Source organism: Oncorhynchus masou, unplaced genomic scaffold (genome assembly GCF_036934945.1).
Source record: "Oncorhynchus masou masou isolate Uvic2021 unplaced genomic scaffold, UVic_Omas_1.1 unplaced_scaffold_6461, whole genome shotgun sequence".
In the NCBI taxonomy this organism is placed as follows: domain Eukaryota; kingdom Metazoa; phylum Chordata; class Actinopteri; order Salmoniformes; family Salmonidae; genus Oncorhynchus; species Oncorhynchus masou.
In genome coordinates, this window is record NW_027012898.1 from 1 (window position 1) to 8,774 (window position 8,774).

Consider the following 8,774-nt stretch of genomic DNA (forward strand, 5'->3'; position numbering starts at 1 on the left):
AAGGCTAGGGGGTTCTGGGCTCTTATCGAGAAGGCTAGGGGTTCTGGGCTCTTATCGAGAAGGCCAGGGGTTCTGGGCTTTACCCAGAAGGCTAGGGGTTCTGGGCTCTTATCGAGAAGGCTAGGGGTTCTGGGCTCTTATCGAGAAGGCTAGGGGTTCTGGGCTCTTATCGAGAAGGCTAGGGGGTTCTGGGCTCTTATCGAGAAGGCTAGGGGTTCTGGGCTCTTATCGAGAAGGCTAGGGGTTCTGGGCTCTTATCGAGAAGGCTAGGGGTTCTGGGCTCTTATCGAGAAGGCTAGGGGTTCTGGGCTCTTATCGAGAAGGCCAGGGGTTCTGGGCTCTTATCGAGAAGGCTAGGGGTTCTGGGTTCTTATCGAGAAGGCTAGGGGTTCTGGGCTCTTATCGAGAAGGCTAGGGGTTCTGGGCTTTTCTTGAGGATAATGTAAGATCACTAAAGTTTTTTTAAAAATATTTAGTTCAGAGTGATCAACACAATGGTGGGCAATATTTAGAGTATTGCTTAATACACACGGTATATTTGTGACAGTCAAGGTGCAGGTTAATGGTGGTCACTAGACCTTGATACACACTACACTCTTGGTAAAATCACAGTAGAAGCACACACACACACAGAACAGGAAAGAAACAGGATGGATGAATATGTAGATGTGAGAAGGGAAGCAACCTTTTATCCACTTACAAATCGTTATTTTGTTGTCTTCTTTTGTATCGCAGTATTGGTTTGTTTGTCGTCAGAATTCCATCCCTGGCCATGGCTGAGACGGCGAGACAGTCCGGTTGTGTGACATCAACACTCAGAAGGTGCTCTGTGAGTTCGAGGCTCATGAAACCAGGCACGTACAATTAATATCTATGGTTTCGTTGCTTCCTTCCTGTAATCATTATGTACATTTTTAATATTTGTATGATTTTTAATAGAATTCTTGGATGTTTTCTTGGTAATTTTGTGAAAAGTTGTGCTGAATATTGTGTTCAATTCTCTGTCAGGGTGAAATCGGTGGACAACAGTTTCACCGTGGACGACTTCTGTGTTCTGGTACGTCAACGATGGCTTCATCAAAATGTGGAAACTTAACCTTGAGGTATGTACCACCTGTCTACCTGTAGTTCACTGTGGCCCTCAATGGCCTGGAGGTGGAATTTGTATTTTATTTAGGCAGGGGTGTCCTATTGAGACCAAGGGGTCTTCCATGAGAGCCCTGCATGACAAGACCAAGCATTTATACACTGTCTCTGGTAGGACCCAAGCATTTACACACTGTCTCTGGTAGGACTAGACCAAGCATTTATACACTGTCTCTGGTAGGACTAGACCAAGCATTTATACACTGTCTCTGGTAGGACTAGACCAAGCATTTACACACTGTCTCTGGTAGGACTAGACCAAGCATTTACACACTGTGTCTGGTAGGACTAGACCAAGCATTTATACACTGTGTCTGGTAGACCAGACCAAGCATTTACACACTGTCTCTGGTAGGACCACAGTGTCTCTGGTAGGACCTACCACAGCTGTCTCTGGTAGGACCTGACCACAGCATTCACACTGTCTGGTAGGACTAGACCAAGCATTTACACAGCTGTCTCTGGTAGGACTAGACCAAGCATTTACACAGCGTCTCTGGTAGGACTAGACCAAGCATTTACACAGCTGCCTCTGGTAGGACTAGACCAAGCATTTACACAGCGTCTCTGGTAGGGATCAGACCAAGAATTTATACAGTGTGTCTGGTGGTGAACCCTACCACAGCTGCCTCTGGTAGGACCAAGCATTTACACAGTGTGGGCAGAACTCCCACTACAGCCGCCTCTGGTAGGACCAAGCATTTACACAGCGTCTCTGGTAGGACCAAGCATTTCCACAGTGTGTCTGGTAGGACTAGGACCAAGCATCATTTATACACAGCGTCTCTGGTAGGACCAAGCATTTCCACAGTGTGTCTGGTAGGACCAAGCATTTACACAGCGTCTCTGGTAGGACTCACCACAGCGTGTCTGGTAGGACCGACCACCGCGTGTCTGGTAGGACCACCAGACCACAGCGTGCCTGGTAGGACCGACCAGACCACAGCGTGTCTGGTGGTGACCGACCAGACCACAGCGTGTCTGGTAGGACTAGAAGGTTCCCAGGTTGATGAACAGTAAAGATGACGACATTGTATTATTCATCGGGGTGACGTCATCTATATTCACGGTGGTCTGTGTTGCTACGCGTCTTTTTAAGTAACCGTGACGATTCCGAGAGTTGACAGGATGGCACTAAACACTGTGTTCTCTCCTCTGGATCCGGTGGTCGTCTGTTCCAGTCCTTGGAGCCTCCGGTCCTCCTGGGGAAGGTGAATATACGGCCCGGTTGACCTGTCTGGCCGTGTGGAAGCCCACCACTCTACAGGAGCCTCCCCCAGAGGTCAAAACAGAACCTACCACATCTCACGGTACTGGACTGTCTAATTCTTAATGAATAATAATAATAATATGCCATTTTAGCATATTTTTTTTTCCTAAAGTGACTGTCATGCTCACACATCCTGGTCCTGGTGACCCAAAATGGCGCACATGGTAGTTTTGCCCCAGTACTAAACACCTGATTCTATTAATCAGTTATGTAGTAGAAAAATAAACAACATTTTGGGTCACCAGGTGAAGAACCACTGGTCAAATGGTGTTACCTCAGGCCTGGTTGGCTTTTCATCATTATTAGTGTTGGAATAGTTAAAAAAAAAAAAAAAGTTTTTAATTTATTTATTTTTTTTAGATTTATTTTTTTTATACATTTATTTTTTATTTGATTTTACCTTTTTATTTAACTAGGCAAGTCAGTTAAGAACAAATTCTTATTTTCAATGACGGCCTAGGAACAGTGGGTTAACTGCCTGGTCAGGGGCAGAATGAGTCCCGGAACATGTTCCAGCTGGTGAAGAAGAAAAACTCAGTCCGTCAACTTCCAAACAATGTAAACCATTCAAAATGAGACCGGGGTGAAATCAAAGTTGTGCTATATATTTATTGGCTATGTCATAGTTCATTTTAAAAGATAAATATTGATACGTTACGAGCTGTGACACTTTTAAGGGGGACACAAAAATCAAACGCTAAGTTATACTGGGGTTCCCTCATGGCTCCGGTGCCTTCAGAAACCTTCAAACCTCTTCATTTATTCCACTTTTTTTGTTACAAAATTCAAAATGGATTAAATATATATATTTTCTACACACGATGCCACATTGTGACAAAGTGAAAAACATGTTTTTAGAAAATGTATTGAAAAAAAAATTAAATACAGAAATATGTCATTTACATAAGAATTCACACCTGAGTCAATCTGGGTGGAGGAGCCCTGCTAGTCTAATATGGCTTGGTCCTACTGGGTGGAGGAGCCCTGCTAGTCTAATATGGATTGGTCCTACTGGGTGGAGGAGCCCTGCTAGTCTAATATGGCTTGGTCCTACTGGGTGGAGGAGCCCTGCTAGTCTAATATGGCTTGGTCCTACTGGGTGGAGGAGCCCTGCTAGTCTAATATGGCTTGGTCCTACTGGGTGGAGGAGCCCTGCTAGTCTAATATGGATTGGTCCTACTGGGTGAAGGAGCCCTGCTAGTCTAATATGGATTGGTCCTACTGGGTGAAGGAGCCCTGCTAGTCTAATATGGCTTGGTCCTACTGGGGTGGAGGAGCCCTGCTAGTCTAATATGGCTTGGTCCTACTGGGTGGAGGAGCCCTGCTAGTCTAATATGGCTTTTGGTTCTACTGGGTGGAAGAGCCCCTGCTAGTCTAATATGGCTTGGTCCTACTGGGTGGAGGAGCCTGTTAGTTTAATATGGCTTGTCCTACTGGGTGGAGGAGCCCTGCAGTCTAATATGGCTTGTCCTACTGGGTGGGAGGGAGCCCTGCTAGTTTAATATGGCTTGGTCCTACTGGGTGGAAGAGCCTCATGAGTCTAATATGGCTTGGTCCTACTGGGTGGAGGAGCCCTGCTAGTCTAATATGGCTTGGTCCTACTGGGGTGGAGGAGCCCTGCTATTCTAATATGGCTTGGTCCTACTGGGTGGAGGAGCCCTGCTAGTCTAATATGGCTTGGTCCTACTGGGTGGAGGAGCCCTTGCTAGTCTAATATGGCTTGGTTCTACTGGGTGGAGGAGCCCTGCTAGTCTAATATGGCTTGGTCCTACTGGAGGAGGAGCCCTGCTAGTCTAATATGGATTGGTCCTACTGGGTGGAGGAGCCCTGCTAGTCTAATATGGCTTGGTCCTACTGGGTGGAGGAGCCTCAAGCTAGTCTAATATGGCTTGGTCCTACTGGGTGGAGGAGCCTGCTAGTTTAATATGGCTTGGTTCTACTGGGTGGAGGAGCCCTGCTAGTCTAATATGGCTTTGGTCCTACTGGGTGTAGTAGCCCTGCGAGTCTAATATGGATTGGTCCTACTGGGTGGAGGAGCCCTGCTTGTCTAATATGGCTTGGTTCTACTGGGTGGGAGGAGCCCTGGCTAGTCTAATATGGCTTGGTCCCACTGGGTGGAGGAGCCCTGCTAGTCTAATATGGCTTGGTCCTACTGGGTGGAGGAGCCTGCAGTCTAATATGGATTGGTCCTACTGGGTGGGAGGAGCCCTGCGAGTCTAATATGGATTGGTCCTACTGGGTGGAGGAGCCCTGCTAGTCTAATATGGCTGGTCCTATTGGTGGAGGAGCCCTGCTAGTCTAATATGGATTGGTCCCCCATTGGGTGGAGGAGCCCTGCTAGTCTAATATGGCTTGGTCCTACTGGGTGGAGGAGCCCTGCTAGTCTAATATGGATTGTCCTACTGGGTGGAGGAGCCCTGCTAGTCTAATATGGCTTGGTCCTACTGGGTGGAGGGGAGCCCTGCTAGTCTAATATGGATTGGTCCTACTGGGTGGAGGAGCCCTGCTAGTCTAATATGGCTTGGTCCTACTGGGTGGAGGAGCCCTGCTAGGTCTAATATGGCTTGGTCCTACTGGGTGGAGGAGCCCTGCTAGTCTAATATGGATTGGTCCTACTTGGTGAAGGAGCCCTAAGTCTAATATGGATTGGTCCTACTGGGTGGGAGGAGCCCTGCTATTCTAATATGGTATTGTCCTACTGGGTGGAGGAGCCCTGTGAGTCTAATATGGATTGGTCCTACTGGGTGGGAGGAGCCCTGCAGTCTAATATGGATTGGTCCTACTGGTGGAGGAGCCCTGCTAGTCTAATATGGCTTGGTCCTACTGGGTGTAGTAGCCCTGTGAGTCTAATATGGATTGGTCCTACTGGGTGGAGGAGCCTTCTGCTAGTCTAATATGGCTTGGTCCTACTGGGGGAGGAGCCCCAGGAGTCTAATATGGATTGGTCCTACTGGGTGGAGGAGCCCTTACAGTCTAATATGGATTGGTCCTACTGGGTGGAGGGAGCCCTGCTAGTCTAATATGGCTTGGTCCTACTGGGTGGAGGAGCCCTGCTAGTCTAATATGGATTGGTCCTACTGGGTGGAGGAGCCCTGCTAGTCTAATATGGCTTGGTCCTACTGGGTGGAGGAGCCCTGCTAGTCTAATATGGATTGGTCCTACTGGGTGGAGGGAGCCCTGCTAGTCTAATATGGATTGGTCCTACTGGGTGAAGGAGCCCTGCTAGTCTAATATGGATTGGTCCTACTGGGTGGAGGAGCCCGTTATTCTAATATGGCTTGGTCCTACTGGGTGGAGGAGCCCTGTGAGTCTAATATGGATTGGTCCTACTGGGTGGGAGGAGCCCTGCAAGAGTCTAATATGGATTGTCCTACTGGGTGGAGGAGCCCTGTTAGTCTAATATGGCTTGGTCCTACTGGGTGTAGTAGCCCTGCGAGTCTAATATGGATTGGTCCTACTGGGGAGGAGCCCTCCTGCTTGTCTAATATGGCTTGGTCCTACTGGGTGGGAGGAGCCCTGTTAGGTCTAATATGGCTTGGTCCTACTGGGTGGAGGAGCCCCTGCAAGTCTAATATGGATTGATCCTACTGGGTGGAGGAGCCCTGTTAGTCTAATATGGCTTGGTCCTATTGGGTGGAGGAGCCCTGCTAGGTCTAATATGGCTTGGTTCTACTGGGTGGAGGAGCCTGCTAGTCTAATATGGCTTGGTTCTACTGGGTGGAGGAGCCCTGCTATTCTAATATGGCTTGGTTCTACTGGGTGGAGGGAGCCCTGCTAGTCTAATATGGCTTGGTCCTACTGGGGTGGGAGGGAGCCCTGCTAGTCTAATATGGCTTGGTCCTACTGGGTGGAGGAGCCCTGTGAGTCTAATATGGATTGGTCCTACTGGGTGAGGAGCCCTGCGAGTCTAATATGGATTGGTCCTACTGGGTGGAGGAGCCTGCTAGTCTAATATGGCTTGGTCCTACTGGGTGGAGGAGCCCTGCTAGTCTAATATGGATTGGTCCTACTGGGTGGAGGAGCCCTGGGTTAGTCTAATATGGCTTGGTCCTACTGGGTGGAGGAGCCCTGCTAGTCTAATATGGATTGGTCCTACTGGGTGGAGGAGCCCTGCTAGTCTAATATGGATTGGTCCTACTGGGTGGAGGAGCCCTGCTATTCTAATATGGCTTGGTCCTACTGGGTGGAGGAGCCCTGCTAGTCTAATATGGATTGGTCCTACTGGGTGGAGGAGCCCTGCTAGTCTAATATGGATTGGTCCTACTGGGTGGAGGAGCCCTGCTAGTCTAATATGGATTGGTCCTACTGGTGAGGAGCCCTGCTATTCTAATATGGCTTGGTCCTACTGGGTGGAGGAGCCCTGCTAGTCTAATATGGATTGGTCCTACTGGGTGGAGGAGCCCTGCTAGTCTAATATGGCTTGTCCTACTGGGTGGAGGAGCCCCGTTAGTTTAATATGGCTTGGTCCTACTGGGTGAGGAGCCCTGCGAGTCTAATATGGCTTGGTCCTACTGGGTGGAGGAGCCCTGCTAGTTTAATATGGCTTGGTCCTACTGGGTGGAGGAGCCCTGCTAGTCTAATATGGATTGGTCCTACTGGGTGTGGAGGAGCCCTGCTTATCAATATGGCTTGTCCTACTGGGTGGAGGGGAGCCCTGCTAGTCTAATATGGCTTGGTCCTACTGGGTGGAGGAGCCCTGCTAGTCTAATATGGCTTTGGTCCTACTGGGTGGAGGAGCCCTGCTAGTCTAATATGGCTTAGTTCTACAACCAATTTTGAATGATGAATTGGTTCTTGTGACAGATGTTTGTGTCGTATGGCATTTGTGTGAATGTTGCTATGACTTGCCACAACGGAAGTTATTCTGTTTCTATTCTATTACAGTATGTTGGACAAGATCTAATATGTGGAATTGCTGGATGTAAACATCTTGAATACTAGAGAAACCCTTAACATTAAGTTATGTACAAAAATATTTTGTGTGGTTTTAAAATGCGTATTTTTTCTGGCAATGTAGCATGAGAATATCATGGTTGTTTTTCCTTCATCCCCGACAGACGTCAAGGATGTACTGGAGCTTGAGAAGAAGAGGAAGAGGGTCAGGATCTCGACTGTAGAAGTGGGTCCAAGAGGAAGATGCTTCTCACCCAAGAAGAAAAAAGATGGTGGGAAAAAAAGCTGAAAACTTAATAAAAAAATAAAATATTTTAAAAATTGTAGTTTCAACCTGGTGTCAGGTCATTTCGAGTTATTATTTTGTACGTAAATCCGAGCTGCACTTTTTGAGTATGATATGTTACATTTCGTATGTATTAATTTGTGGATGTCTATCACCCATTTTGTATGTTACGTGTTACAATTCGTATTATATGTTATGAATTTGTTAAATATATATATAGTTACATTCTAGCTAGATGGCTAACATTAGCTAGTCTAGGGGTTAGGGTTATGTTAAAGGTTTAGGGGAAGGGTTAGCTAACATGCTAAGTAGCTAGAAAATAGTTGCTAAAGTTGTCCAGGATGAGATTCAAACTCACAACCTTTGGGTTGCTAGATGTTTGCGTTATATGCCCACCCATCTACCTTGATCAACCACCCTACTTTTTTTTTTTTGCCTTAAGTAACGATCCATAACCGTAACATATAATACTAATTTGAGTGTCCCGGATCTACATTTACTATGTTACGCCTAGCGTTACATAACCGTAACATATAATACTAATTTGAGTGTCCCGGATCTACATTTACTATGTTACGCCTAGTCTGAGACCAGGCTGGTATTTTTGGTGTGGATATGATGTGGTCTCATCTATGTGACAATGACAATTGGCCACTAGGAGGTGACAGACCTACTTTATAAACAGCTTGTATGTCCTTTTTACTGTCTGTAGTCGCGTTATTTATGATCCCAATAACAATGGACTCTTATCAATCTAAATTTTCCTATCGAAACATAACAACAAGTTATAATACAAAGTGAAAATAGCTGTAGGTGAGTGGATGGGAGTTGGATTGTCCAAGAACACGAGGGAAGAGAGTGCATTGCCTTTTTTAAATGTTTTTTTTACTGAACAAAAAATAAATGCAACATGCAACAATTTCTAAGATTTTACTGAGTTACAGTTCATATTAGGAAATCAGTCAATTGAAAGAAATTAATTTGGTCCTAATCTATGAATTTCACGACTGGGAATACAGATATACATCTGTCGGTCACATGTTTTTTTTTAAGTAGAGCGTGGATCACAAAACCGGGTCAGTATCTGGCGTGACCATTTGCCTCATGCAGCGTGACACATCTCCTTCACATGGAGTTGATCAGGCTGTTGATTGTGGCCTGTGGAATGTTGTCCCACTC

At 46.7% G+C, this 8,774-nt stretch overlaps 1 long non-coding RNA gene across 1 annotated transcript; it reads left to right on the plus strand.

The window, feature by feature from the left end:
- Window positions 1-1,064: 1,064 nt before the first annotated feature.
- On the plus strand, window positions 1,065-7,539 carry LOC135536659 (uncharacterized). Its single transcript, XR_010455045.1, has 3 exons — window positions 1,065-1,103; window positions 2,328-2,456; window positions 7,474-7,539. It is a non-coding gene; the product is annotated as an uncharacterized LOC135536659 (long non-coding RNA).
- Window positions 7,540-8,774: the final 1,235 nt, after the last annotated feature.